At 53.8% G+C, this 14,914-nt stretch overlaps 1 long non-coding RNA gene across 8 annotated transcripts in view; it reads right to left on the reverse strand.

The window, feature by feature from the left end:
- NPHP4 overlaps positions 1–14,914 on the reverse strand; it is a 112,964-nt gene that overhangs the window by 62,078 nt on the left and 35,972 nt on the right. For all 8 annotated transcript variants that reach the window (XR_002344866.1, XR_002344867.1, XR_002344865.1 and 5 more), the window contains 3 exons: positions 12,412–12,548; positions 10,269–10,450; positions 9,483–9,609 (listed from right to left, as the gene is read on the reverse strand). This is a non-coding gene — a long non-coding RNA (nephrocystin 4). The remainder of the gene's footprint in view (positions 1–9,482; positions 9,610–10,268; positions 10,451–12,411; positions 12,549–14,914) is intronic.

Consider the following 14,914-nt stretch of genomic DNA (forward strand, 5'->3'; position numbering starts at 1 on the left):
ATTCAATTTAGGGTTACCAGCCCACACTTTCTCCCGTGGAGCTTCGCTCCCAGTGGTATGTCCTGTCTGTGTAACTTGTGTGTGATCAGGAATCGGTCAGGTGCAACGGCGCCTGCTGTTCATCCTTCACTGTCTCTGTCACTGGCCCAGTGGAAGGAACGAGGTGGCCAAAAGGCCCCACAATTAGCCTCCACGTTCAAGCAAAGCCGTTTGCACAACTCGGTGTCAGGGCTTGATTCAGTGGTGTTTTTTTCGTTTTTTTGTTTTTTTCTTTTTGTCCTTTTAGAGCCACACCCGCGGCATATGGAGGTTCCCAGGCCAGGGGTCTAACCAGAGTTGTAGCCACCAGCCTACACCAGAGCCACAGCAACGCCGGATCCAAGCCGTGTCTGCGACCTACACCACAGCTCATGACAATGCCGCATCCTTAACCCACTGAGCGAGGCCAGGGATCAAACCCACAACCTCATGGTTCCTGGTGGGATTCGTTTCCGCTGCACCACAATGGGAACTCCCAGTGGTGTTTGATAAGAGACCACGTCCATCCACTAGTGCAAAAGAAATAAGAATAAAGCCAAACTCCAAGAAGGCAGCTGGAGAGACGTTGGCAGTAAGAAAAACCCCCACATCCTGGAACACACAAGCGAAGAACCAGGCCAGTAAGAAACCTGAAGTGTAGGACCCTCGGCGTCTGTCAAACACAAGACAGCGTGTGCCCTTCCCACTCCATCGGCCGGGGGAGAACAGAAAAGAGTCCTGAGCGGCCACAGTGTATCCGTGAAAAGTGGATTCTAAAGGCACAATTTTACAAAAATAAATTGTAAACGTGTTGGCAAAAGTGCCCACTGATGAAGGATTAACACCTAGACAACTTTTGTAAACCGTCTCCCACAAAATCCACAAGTTTATTACAGGATCAAAATGAAAAGAAAACATGTGCCCCCATTTACATGCTACTTGGGCAACTCAAATGGGGCGACTTGGATGCCCAGCCTCCTTCTGCTGCTCTGGTCCTCAGTCTAACAGCTCCTCTGTGCAAAGCGGCCTTGGCGCCACGAATGCTCGCTCCCCGCACTTGGTTTCAGCAGCTCTAACAAGAAGTGAGTTGTGAGCAGCCCCTCATGGGACAGGGGAGCCTTGGAGACAATTCAGGGGCTCTGCACTCTCTCCCAACAGGCCAGGGACACATGCAGCAAGGGCCTCCCTAACCCACACTCCCACCCCGACCCCAGCTCCAAGGAGAAGGCCAGGTGCACCCAAGCAAGCGGGCAGGCCAAGAGCAACTTTTGTCTGTAGGGCCACACCCGCGGCATACGGAGGTTCCCAGGCGGTTCCCAGGGGTGGAATCAGAGCTACGGCTACCAGCCTGCACCACAGCCATGGCAACACCAGATCCGAGCCACCTCTGTGACCTATGCGACAGCTTGGGGCAAAGCGGGATCCCCAACCCACTGAGGAAGGCCAGGGATTGAACCTGCATCCTCATGGAGGCTACGGCAGGTCCTTAACCTGCTGGGTCACCGTGGGAACTCCAAGAACAACTATTTCACTGCACAACGTGACAGTGATTCTAGAGGTTGGGATTAGATCCGTAACTTTATAATGTCTTATTCTGTCAAACTGGGTCTGATTTCATGCAAACTATAAAGAAAAGCAAAATACATTGAATTTCTCCCATTCAGAATTTTAATCACTGTAGCAAACACTACACAAAAGGCCAAAGGAATTATACTCCTGGATTACAAACCAGGTTGGCCATGGAACAGACGTTCACCAGGCCAGAGGCAATCAGAAAACAGACACTTGGAGTTCCCTCTGTGGCACAAGGGGTTAAGAATCTGACTGCAGTGGCTCAGGTTTGATCCCCGACCCAAAAGGGATCAGCACGGTGGGTTAAAGGAACCATGGCTGCCGCAGCTCTGGTGGTCGCGGCTGCAAGTTCGAATTCAGTCTCTGGCCTGGGAACTCATGCCACAGGTGTAGCCGTTAAAAAAAAAAAAAAAAAAGGAAAGAAAGCAAGCAGACACCTAACCCTTGGGAACGTGTGACCATCCAGGGCCCGTGGAGTGGGCTGGATGGCAGCCCCCCGAGACGCGTCCACTCCCTGAGGTCATTCCGTGACCTTGTTTGGGAAGAGGGTCCACACAGATGTGATCAAGTTGTCACGAGACGACGAGAGATCTGGAGTAAATTGGGCCCTAAACGCATGACAGGTGTCCTCGCAAGAGCGGGACGGAGAGGGATCTGAGACGGGGACAGACAGAGACCCAGGGGCGGGGACGTGGAGACGGAGGGCGGGGTTGGAGCCCCCAGTCGGGAACAAAACCCACAACAACCAAGAGGCAGGAAGGCCCCTCCCCTAGAGCCTGGGGAGGGGACCAGGCGCCTCCCGCCCCCCGACACCTGATTCTGGCCCCAGCAGGACCGACTCTGGGCCCAGAGCTTCAAGAGAACAACAGTCGGTTGCTTCAAGCCAAGCAGTTTGTGGCAATTACTCAAGCCACCCCAGAAAGCGAACGGGGTCCCCTCGGCCTCTGTCCTGAGACCAACTGAGAACTCCCTCGAGGCAGGTACACGTGTCGTGTCATTTCACGAGGCTGATTTTCCCCACGTCTTCAGGGAAGCTGTGTTCCCGTTGCTGGGGACCCAGGCCAGCGGCCGAGCCCTCTCTGTGCTGACCTGGCACCACAGCCCAAGGCCCAGAGACACTGCAGATGTGGCAGGGGACCGTGGGGCAGGGGGAGGTCCCCTGGCCCTGAGGCCACCTCCAGAGACAGCCATGGCGGGTCGGGCCGTGCAGGAGTCCCGGTGAACACAAGTGAAGAAAGCAGACTACTGTGTCAGAATGTGTCCAAAAGTCCCCAACAGCACGTCCATCCCCGGGGTGGGGGGGGCTGGGGGGGCGGGTAAGACCCAGGGGGCAGGTGGAAGAACCACGCAGAAGGTGGCTCAGCCCGGCAGGCACAGGCCTGTTCTGGGGTGCCCATCACTGGACCCACTCCAGTGACACAGGCACAAACACACACAAACACACAAACACACACACACACACACACATACCCTGCACAGCTTGTGAATGCCGACCACTGGGGCTGGGGGAGGGGGCGAGGCCCGACACGGGCACCACAGACCAAGCCACATCCTCCACCTGCAGCCAAGCCGACCCAGACAAGCAGCTGGTGGCTCTGGGATGTCGAAGCTGGGCCATCAAGCCCGCCCCAGGGGCCCTCAGAGGACACTGGAGCTTGGCCACCACGGTGACCCTCACGAGGCCCAAGAGCCTGAACCCCACCCGAGGGGAAGAGCTGGGAGAGAGGCAGGTGGCCGGGGCCAGGGAGCGAGGCACCGGGACCGCCAGGCAGAGCGAAGGCTCAGGAACCAGGAATCGTCAGCCCGAAGCCACCCTTCCAGGAACGCATGGCTTAAACACCAAAACCTGGTCCCAACAAGACACACCGAGGACCAGGCCACTCCTGCCAACTCCCTTCACACACACTCACGGTGGGGCCTGGATGTGGCCCATGCAAAAGCATGGTGCTCACCGGTCTGCATTCTCTTCTCACTCTACTGAGTAATTACCTTGAAACACGCCCATGAGCAGTGAAAAGCCACAGCTTGGGTTTTTAGAGAGGTCTGCAACCCAGTACAACTCTTCATACTGCCTCTGGGTTCCCAACGCTTCGATCCTCTTTGCAAAAAAGGGATCAGCTCCACAACGGCCGAGAGGCCAAGAGAAGCGACGGCGAACTTGTCACGGTTTGGAGCTGTGACGGGGAGGCGGACGGGCCTACAGCTCAGAGGCCAGAGCGTGGGCTCCCCAGGGCCTTTGCACCTGTGTCCTCTGGAGACGTGGCCCCTTGCCGGGCCTGCCTCCCTCCCCACATCCACCCCTGGGTCCTACAGAGCCTTGGCCAAGGGGCTCAGGCTGGGTGGACTGCCATCTCTTCCCATGGGGATCCGCTCCACTCCACGGGGCCACGACCTGTGCAGGTCAAAAGGGACTCCAGGGCCTGCTGCAGCCACTCCTCCAGGGGAGGGGTGTGCTGGGGCCTGGTCTTTCCAGGAGGGGTTCCTGGGGTCTTGGGAGAAGGCAGCTCTCTTGCATTTGCGGTCACCACCCAGAAGAAGTAAGCCTGAGGCTGTCCACAGCCACCACCACCCCAACCCCACCGCACCAAGAAACCCTGAGCAGTGGGCAGCAGAGAGCAGGCAGGGCAGGGAGTGGACGCAGGGCAGGGAGTGGACACAGGGCAGGGAGGGAACACAGAGTGGGGAGGGGACACAGGGCGGGGAGGGGACGCAGGGCAGGGAGGGAACACAGGGTGGGGAGGGGACAGAGGGTGGAGAGGGGATGCAGGGCAGGGAGTGGATGCAGGGCAGGGGAGGGGGCGCAGGGGAGGGGAGGGGACACAGGGTGGGGAGGGGGCGCAGGGGAGGGGAGGGGGCGCAGGGGAGGGGAAGGGACACAGGGGAGGGGAAGGGATGCAGGGCGGGGAGGGGACACAGGGTGGGGAGGGGACACAGGGGAGGGGAAGGGACGCAGGGGAGGGGAGGGACGCAGGGGAGGGGAGGGGACACAGAGTGGGGAGGGGGCGCAGGAGAGGGGAAGGGACACAGGGGAGGGGAGGGGACACAGGGGAGGGGAACGGATGCAGGGCGGGGAGGGGACACAGGGTGGGGAGGGGATGCAGGGCAGGGAGTGGATGCAGGCAGGGGAGGGGACGCAGGGCAGGGAGGGGACACAGGGTAGGGAAGGGACACAGGGTGGGGAGGGGACACAAGGGAGTAAGAGGACACAGGGGAAGGGCCTCTACCCCAGCCCTGCAGAGGCTGTGCAGGGACACAAGGCACCAGACCTGAGGAAAAAGTCGACCAGCCGGACTTAAAGCCAAAGACGCTGGGGACCGCGGGTAAAGAGGACGCCCACGGGCCACGCTTACTTCTTACCCCACATGCGAACCTGTGATGATGCCAAAACAGAGTGTGATTTAAAAGCAGTGCAGCAGTTCCCATCGTGGCGCAGAGGAAATGAATCCAAGTGGGAACCATGAGGTTGCGGGTTTGATCCCTGGCCTCGCTCTGTAAGTTAAGGATCTGGCGTTGCCGTGAGCTGTGGTGTAGGTCGCAGACGCAGCTCAGATCCTGCGTGGCTGTGTCTCTGGCGTAGGCAGGCGGCTACAGCTCCAATTGGACCCCTAGCCTGGGAACCTCCATGTGCCGCAGGAGCGGCTCAAGAAATGGCAAAAAAAAAAAAAAAGACAAAAAATAAAACAATAAAATAAATAGGTAAATAAATAAATAAAATCCACGTTGTGTTACAAATGAACCTGTCTGCAAACAGGAACAGACTCACAAACACAGAAAACAGACTAGTGGCTGCCGAGGGGGAGGGCGTGGCAGGGACAGGAGTTTGGGATTAGTAGGTGCAAACTATTGCATTTAGCATGGATAAGCACTGAGGTCCTGCTGTGCGGCACAGGGAACTCTATCCAGTCTCTCAAGAGAGACCATGATGGACTAGGAGAAAGGAGATAGGTATATACGCATGTATACATATGACTGGGTCACTTTGCTGTACAGCGAAAATTGGTACCACACTGTAACTCAACCATACTTTTATAAAAAATAAAAATAAAACTGGAAAAAATTAACATGTATTTGTATTAAGCTCTGATTTAAATTAACTAGATCTTTACCTCCTAGAGATATGGGATAGGGTTATTTTGCTGTTTGACTCCCCCCAAAAAGGACTGTTTTGACCCCTGGCAGCCCCGTAGGGATCTGCACTTATTCTGACAAAAAATGCAGCAAAAGCCACTGGGTCTGGTTATTTGTACAGCCGCCTTCATTCCGTCTCACTCCCTACGTTCTAAGGAGTCTGCTTAATCCGCTTTAGTCAATCACCAAACATCTGCAGAGGCCTCGCTTGCAGAGCTCACAGCATTTCAAAACGGGCCGTCTGCTGAGGGTGCACTGTCCCCACGGACTCAAATTTCTGAAAAGGAAGTTGTCTGGATCAGAACAGTTGACTCCAAGACAAATCCCAAAGGCTTACGTGGCTAAGAAAAGATGCAAACATTTCACAACAGATTACAACCGAGGGGTGTGCTTTCTCGAAACTGTTTCAAGTTTGTTTCCAAAGCATTTTAGGACCAAAGAAACCCTCTCAGACTCAGGAGGCAGGGTGTAAACTGCCTCCCTCGGAGCTGGATAAACACTGGAAGGTACAGCCTCACAGAGGGACCCGGAGACTGAGCTGCCAGCTCCTGGTCGGAAGGAAGCAGGTGCAAGTCAGGCCGTGGCCAGAAGCCTGGCCCACGTGGTTCTTCCAGCGCCAGGGATACAGACGCAGGATGGAAGGATGGAAGGCGGGACGCGCTGTCCCAAGGGCAGATGGTGAAGAAACAATGCTGCCCCAGCTCAGGCCCAGAACCCGGCCCAGGACCCACGTTCTGGAGAAGAGCACATTTTGGGGGGACTTCACTTATTTAGAGGTGACGATGGGGTTGCTGGGATGTTTTACCCACTGTTCACAGAGGAAATGATGGGGGGGGGGATTTGCTCTAAAATAACCTGGGAGCGATGGGTCAGAAAGGAAGAGCAGAGGCAAGGCTGGGCAGAAGCTGGTGACTTTGGGGACTGGGGGTGGGGACATTCGCTGGGTTCATCACACATTCCCTCCATTTCTTTTTCTTTTTTTTTTTTTTTTTTTTTAAGGGGTCATACCTGCGGCATATGGAGGATCCCAGGCCAAGGGTGGAATCAGAGCTGCAGCTGCCGGCCTACACCACAGCCACAGCAACCCAGACCTGAGCCACATCTGTGACCTACACCGTAGCTCACAGCAGGGCCAGATCCTTAACCCACTGAGCGAGGCCAGGGATGGAACCCGCATCCTCACAGAGATGCAGCCCCTTAACCCACTGAGCCACAGTGGGAACAGGGATCCCTCTCTTTTTATATTTGAAATTCTTCATAATAAAAAGAGCTTTTTAAAAAACACAATGTGCACGCCAAAATAGTATTCAGTAATAAAAACAGGTGCAATTACGACTGGAATTTGCTTCAAAATGAATCAAAATGGACAAAACAAGACGGTCCAGGAAGGGGGTAAGTGCGGAGGCCCCCAGGACTCACTTTACCACCCAGGCTGCTTCTGTTCATGCTTGGAAAGTCCACCATACAGGGTTTTTTATAAGCAAAGAAAAGGGGGCGTTCCCTGGTGCCTCAGGAGTTAATATCCCCCTGCGGTGGCTCAGGTCACTGCTACGCGCAGGTTCGATCCCTGGCCCAGGAACGTCCCCATGCTGCAGACAGACCAAAAAACAAAAGAAAAAGAGAAAAGGAAGAAAGGAATTTGCAGGCTGGACGCAGGTGAAGACATGCCCAACAGTGGACCCTGAAGCGAAGCAGGAGCTGGCAGGCTGTGGCCGGTCCCGCCCAAGGTCAAGCCGTGACCTGGCCCCAGGCCCTGGGTGGGGGGCACACCCCTCCTGGGGGCGGGAAAGAGAGCCCCCAGTGTGAGTGCTGTCTCCCCCCCACATCTAAGTCTGGACGTGATGGGAAAGCCTGATTCAGATACCCTTCTTCCCCCCGGCCCCCCGCCCCATGCTTAACCCGACTTCCCTGTTTCACACGGCAAGTAATTTGCGCAGAAAACCATTTCATCCATCGGAACAGTTCCTCTCCAGATCACACCAAGGAAAGTACACTTGATGACAGGAAAATGGAATCCAATATTCCGTGTTAAGATAAACGTCCGCATCAAAAAGAACTGATGAGCTATTACCCGCCGCATTCCAAGAGCTTCACAGGCAACAGCGCGCGGCTGGCCCGCCTGCCGGGGGCTGGGCGGCTCAACGAAGAGTTAAAAAATAATAATCAAGTGTCAGGTAAGACCTGCCAGGCTCAGCATAGAGTCCTCACCATCGCCAGCAAATTATAATTAACATTCTTGCGAGAACGTGATTTAAATGTAAATGAGTGGAGAGCGAGGTGGTGCCCCCCCCAAGGTGTGCAGCCCACTGCTCCTCCCATGGGCTCCCTCCCGCCCTCCCCCCAGCCCACCTGAGCCCCTCCCCACAAGGGCTCTCCAGCCCCCGAAGCCCCGCCCCTCCAGGTGCAGTCCCACCCCCAGCCCCTCACAGCCAAGCATCTGCACACGGTGGTATTTGAGCTGAAATTTCTGGGAACAAAGAAAAGCAGCCGAGAACCACAGCTTCCTGAGAACAATGGTGACCATGTGTTTGGCCACAATCAGAACACCTGCCTCCAGGTCTGTTCACGTGATTAGGATGCTGACCAACGCAACGAGGTGTGGACAGAGGAGAGGTCCCCCAGGAGGAGATCTGGGACGAACACAGCCACTGGGCTGGCCCCCCATTCTCCCTCCCGAGGTCCCCCAAGACCCCTCGCAGGCCCCTGTCAGCTGCACAGTGACACATTCAGAATGAAGGCCACGGAAGGCGTCTTGTTGGCCTTTTTTTAGGTTCTAGTTTACGTGTTAAATTGTTATTTGCGGAAGTTCCTGCCATGGTGCAGTGGGTTAAGAATCCAACTGCAGCAGCTTGGGTTGCTGTGGAGGCCCAGGTTTGATCCCCTGCCCAGCACAGTGGGTTAAAGGATCCAGCGTTGCCACAGCTGCGGCTGGGATTCAATCCCTAGCCCGGGAACTTCCGTATGCCAAGAATGTGGCCGTAAAAAAAAAGAGAATAGCATGATTTGGATTCTCCCAAGAATCTGCATCGACGATGTAAACGACGTCTCTTGGTTACACTTCTTCCCGCTGAATCCTTACTCATGGTTGTGATACAGGCCCGGCGTCCACTGCACCAGAACATTCGCCTCTCCTGCAGATTCACACTTCACCACACTTAACATCCATTAAAAAATACATTAAAATGGCCTCGGAGTTCCCGTCGTGGCTCAGTGGTTAACGAATCTACTAGGAACCATGAGGTTGCGGGTTCGGTCCCTGCCCTTGCTCAGTGGGTTAAGGATCTGGCGTTGCCATGAGCTGTGGTGTAGGTTGCAGACGTGGCTTGGATCCCCCATTGCTGTGGCTCTGGTGTAGGCCGGCAGCTACAGCTCCGATTAGACCCCTAGCCTGGGAACCTCCATGTGCCGTGGGAGCGGCCCTAGAAAAGGCAAAAAGACAAAAAAAAAAAAAAAAAAGGCCTCATTTTTCAAAATAGTTATTGGTCCAATCATTACGAATTAGCGCAGTCATGACGGGTGCTGCCTTTAGAACTGTTTATGGCATCTGCCAGCAGAGCGGTGCAAACCATCCGTGTACAGAAATGGGTTACGACGAAGCCAACACTGGGAAGAAGGGCCTCCTAGAGTCACACCCCACGCTCGTTGTCTGTACGGGGAATAATAATGACACTGCTCTTGACAGAGACAACATTCACGGCGACCTCGTCAGTTCACAGTGTGTGGAGCCCGTCGCCAGGCGAGACCCGCTGCCCCAGGGGTCTTACGTGGCCGTCGGCTCCAGGAGGGCTGTTGAACGCGTACTCCAGCTGAAAGACGACGGCAAACGCGGGGTGGCGGACCATCTCAGGGAGTCGGAGGCGGCTTCTCAAAACCAGAGCCTGGTTTCCAGAGCTGGGCCAAGGATACGGAGAAGGGGCGGGTCAGGGGGTGCTCCTGCTGCCGGGCCCCCCGCCCCCACCGTCAGCTCAGGCTCCAGGGGGCCGCTGATGCAGGGAGCAGCCCCATCCCTAGCAATGCCACTGAAATATGCTGTGTCTGACCCTCGAGCTAATTTCCCAAACCAGACTTTTTTAGGTGCCACTATCAACACTTTCCCCAACTGTCTGCGCTTGTGTGGGGAGGATGGAAGGTCTCTGGGGAGCCGCCCCTGACCCCCACGCCTCCAGGGCTGGCTTCTGTCTGGCTTCATACGCTGCCCCCTTGGTGATGTCTCTGATGTGACTTAAGCAGAGACTGAACACAGAGCAGAACCACCGCCCCACCCCCAGTTCTCCACCCGGACATGGACCACAGAGCACATCTGGAGGAAAGCATGCCGGGGCCTCCAGAGGCATCTGGACGCGGACTCCAAAGCCGCCTCGGCACACAAACAGGATCCTTCCAAGCTTACAACACTGAGGCTGCACCTGGTGGGGGCGACTAAGGCCCTGGGCAAGGACCCAGCAGCCCCTCACCTCGGGACCAACTCCCTTCCCCTCTGAGTCCTGGCTAGGCGCCCATCCACACCCCTTGATTCCACGCGGGCTGGGACCTGGGACCCTGGGAAGTACCTGGCCTTTGAAGAGGAGCCAACTTTCCGGCTGAAGCTGGCAGAGCGTGTCAAGGCCACGTCCATCTCGGGCACCAGCACCATGACTTGGGGCCTCTGCACGAAGCCCAGCCCGTTGTGCACACCCACACACAGGCGCCGCTCCAGGATCTCCAGGGCACTGCCGTCCAGTGGGCTGCCTGCCTAGGAAAGGCACAGGTCACAGAGTAAGGCCTGGGCAGAGGGGACACGGTGCGCCAGCCATCAGAAAAGAAACCAGAAGTTTCAGGCATTCCAGCCCAGATGGAGCTTCGTGAAGCCTAATGCGGTCAGCACAGTGGCCTCAGGGCATTTTCTAGGTACTGGGCGGGGGGGGGGGGGGGGGGTACACAGCAAGATCTTTAGAGCAGTAGCCCCCTCAGATGCCCGAATCACCTAACCTCACCCTGGACTCCAAGGTTGAGCTGAAAGACGCAGCAAACTAACAACCAGGGGCCTCAGCTCCTCCAACAGGACCTGGTGCCGGCGCCCCAGAGTCAACTCAGACATTTGCAACTTGGGGCCGAAGGGGCAGCAGGAGAGGGAGCATATTCAGGCAGTAAGTCATAAACCAGTAAAAATGGAATCTGCCCCAAAGTGATCACTGGATATTAGTGTTTCATCTTAACAAAAAAAACTGCACAGGCGCTCTGACAGCCGAGCACGGATACTCCCCCGGGCTATTACTGTTTATTAAAGTGTGTGATCAGTGCAAAATGATCCCTGAATTTTCAAGTCATTGCCTATGAATCATGCTGAACGGACGTAAATTGGGCCCGTTAGTCCTGGAGTAATGAAAACAAAACGGCGGAGATGACTGGGTATCTGCCAGTTGGATGAGGACAAAAACACGAAGGGAGTAAAAACACATAAAAAAGTGCTCTTTATGGGAAGATAGAAAACTCAACAGCAGTGCTCTTCACCTGCCCTACACTCGGTCTCCTCCCGGACAGGAAAACGGCAACTACGGCGAGACAACGCAGGCTGCGGTTCCAACCCTCTTGTCTGCTTTGTGTTTCTGTTTCATGTGAAGCCACATTTTTGAGAATGGGTGGGTGGGGGAGCGTTCCCTGGTGGCTCAGCGGGTTAAGGACCTGGCGTTGTCACTGCAGCAGCCCCAGGCGAGGCCAAGAAGTTCCTGGGCCAGGCACGGAACCTGTGCCACAGCAGCGACCCGAGCTTTTTCAAAATATTCAGTGAAGAGCTTGACAATATAGAAGAAATGGACAAATTTCTAGAAACATACAGCTCACCAAAATTGAATCAAGTAGAAATAGATCATTTGAACAGGCCAATCAGCAGAGATGAAATAGAATCTGTAATTTCTTTTTTCTTTGTAGGGCCACACCTGCAGCATATAAAAGTTTCCAGGCTAGGAGTCAAATCCAAGCCACATCTGCCGGCCTACACCACAGCTCGAAGCAACGCCGGATCCTGAGCCAGGCCAGGGATCGAACCTGAATCCTCATGGATACTCGTCAGATTCTTAACGTGCTAAGCCACAACGGGAACTCTAACTCTAATTTTTAAAACTCCCTACAAACGAACTCCACTCCCAGAACCAGATGACTTCATAGGTGAATTCTACCAGACAACTATTACATTTAGAATGGACTGAGGGAGTTCCCGTCATGGCACAGTGGTTAACGAATCCAACTAGGAACCATGAGGTTGTGGGTTCGATCCCTGGCCTTGCTCAGTGGGTTAAAAGATCCGGCGTTGCTGTGAGCTGTGGTGTAGGTTGCAGAAGAGGCTTGGATCCTGAGTTGCTATGGCCCTGGCATAGGCCGGTGGCTACAGCTCCAATTCAACCCCTAGCCTGGGAACCTCCATATGCCATGGGAGTGGCCCTAGAAAAGAAAAAAAAAAAGTAGTAGAATGAATTGAATGTATTTTTCAGAGGGGACTGATTAAGACACATCAAAGGTGACGTGAATTAGTCTCTAAGGACAACAGTACCTCCATCACCATCAAAGTGAGGACAAAGGCTGGACTCCCTGTTCAGCCACAGAGAGAGGAAAAGACAGGCCCACAGACGGGGACAGGACCCAGACCGCCAAGCTCCCGCAGGTCCGCCTGCGTCGGCACCTGCACCTTCAGACAGCGTTCCCCGACCAGGACCATACCTCCCGGACGTGATCGCTGACCAGGAGTTCCAGAAGCTCCTCCTCGAACTTCTCAAGGGAGGGATACAGCGTGAAGAACAAGTCGTCCAGATGGCACAGGAGAGACTTCTGCAGGCGGGGCTTTCGAAGGGCGTCCCCTAAACAAGGAGAGGCTCAGATGGATCAGCGGTGCCGGAAACAAAACCACCAAACTGATGGGGAGGGTCCTCTCGCTCCGGGGATCCAGGCCACAGGCGGAGCACAGAGAAGGAGTGGGGAGCTTCCTGGTGGCTAAGTGGGTTAAGGATCCGGTGCTGTCACTGCTGTGGCTTGGGTTCCATCCCTGGCCCGGGGAACTTCCGTGTGCTGTGGGCATGGCCAAAAATAAAGGGGGCGGTACGGGCATTGCTCAGACAGGACTCCCAGGCAGAGCCTGGCTCAGTCTAAGTCCAGATGCTAAACTGACCAAACAAATGCAAATTCCACCCCAAACTCCTCCAGGAACAAACATCCAGAGCAGCCAGGCTGCGGGTGCAGAGTGACAGCTGTCCCCCGCTTGGCTTCCTTTAATCTCCGCTTCCTCTCCAGCAAGGACACCGCCAGCCATGTCACCTCTCGTGTCATCACGTCTACCTGAGCCATGTGGAAACACACAGGAACCATGCCCGGCACGGCAACACGGAGCAGAAACACAGGCCGGGCCGGCGCCGCAGAAGGAAAGTCCTGTCCCCACAGAGCAGCAGCCCCAGACTGTGTGCTCCGTGAGGACAGAAGGGGACAGTGACCCTGGCCCAGAGTCCTGTGCCCACGCTGAGCAGGCACGTGGAAGCCCGGCTGCGAGGGAGAATCATGTCACGGGTTCTGGTTCTGGTCCTCTCTGCCTCTTCCTAAGTTTTTATGATTATTAAACATTTGGGTATAAGGTCTTAGATTTTTAAAGCCAGTTCCAAAGTTAAAAAGAAAAAAAAAAAAAAATGGAGTTCCCGTTGTGGCGCAGTGGTTAACGAATCCGACTAGGAACCATGAGGTTGCGGGTTTGGTCCCTGCCCTTGCTCAGGGGGTTAACGATCTGGCGTTGCCGTGAGCTGTGGTGTAGGTTGCAGACGCGGCTCGGATCCCGCGTTGCTGTGGCTCTGGCATAGGCCGGTGGCTACAGCTCCGATTTGACCCCTAGCCTGGGAACCTCCATATGCCGCGGGAGCGGCCCAAGAAATAGCAACAACAACAAAAGACAAAAGACAAAAAAAAAAAAAAAAAATGATATAAGACTCAATGCTGATGAAACTATTGTGAAAAGAACACCCTGTCTTACTGGAAGGTTATAAATCAGTACAGCTAAGAGGCAATTTTCTCTTCATCTTTGTATGTATCAAGAGCCTTAAAAATATCCATATCGGAGTTCCTGTTGTGGCTCAGCGGCAACAAACCTCATGGACTAGTATCTATGAGGACTCGGGTTCAATCCCTTTAGTAGGTTAAGGATCTGGAATTGCTATGAGCTGCGGTGTAGGTCACAGACATGGGTCAGATCCTGCGTTGCTGTGGCTGTGGTATAGGTGGGCAGCTCCAGCTCCAATCCAACCCTTAGTCTGGGAATGTCCAGGCTTAAAAGACAAAAAAAAAAAAAAAAATTCCATATCCACCTTCTGCCCCAGTAATGCCACTTTTGAATCTATTGAACATAATAACCAAAGATGGAAACACAGCTTCATGTGCAAGAAAGCTCATTAGAACATTATTTATGAGACAAAATAAGAATGCACCAAATGTTCAGTAATAGAATGTTAAACAGTCTATGGCTCATCCATACAAAACGAGAACAAAAACCATATTGTCAAAGATGATTTAATAATCAGAAAATAACCATGATATTGTAGGTGAAAAGAACACATAAAACTGTGTAGGATGATTTTATTTAAAACATATGCATTTACATGTGCACACATATATCTTTTTTTCTGGAGTAGTTCTGGTTTTTTTCTTTTTTTTTTTCTTAAGGGCCGCACCCAAGGCATATGGAGGTTCCCATGCTAGGGGTAGAATCGGAGCTACAGCAACACCAGATCTGAGCCTCATCTGCAAGGCTGGATTCTTAACCCACTGAGTGAGGCCAGGGATCGAACCCGCATCCTCATGGCTACTATTCAGGTTCGTTACCACTCAGCCACAACAGGAACTCCTCGCTTTCCTTTTTTTTTTATTAAAGTATAATTGATTTACCATGTTTCAGGTATATAGCAAAGTGATTCAGATATGTACACATACATATATTCTTTTTCAGATTTTTTTTCACTATGGGTTGTGACAAGGCACTGAGTACAGCTCCCTGGGCTGTACAGTAGGTCCTTGTTGTTTATCTATTTTATAGGTAGTTGTATACATCTCTTCATCCCAAATTCCCAATTTATCCCTCTCCCCTTTCCCCTTTGGTAATAAGCTAAGCTTGTTCTATGTGTGTGAGGCTATTTCTGTTTGTAAATAAATTCCTTTGTATCATTTTTTTAAGATTCCACATATAAGTGAC

The sequence above is a fragment of the Sus scrofa genome, chromosome 6 (genome assembly GCF_000003025.6).
Source record: "Sus scrofa isolate TJ Tabasco breed Duroc chromosome 6, Sscrofa11.1, whole genome shotgun sequence".
Classification (NCBI taxonomy): Eukaryota; Metazoa; Chordata; class Mammalia; order Artiodactyla; family Suidae; genus Sus; species Sus scrofa.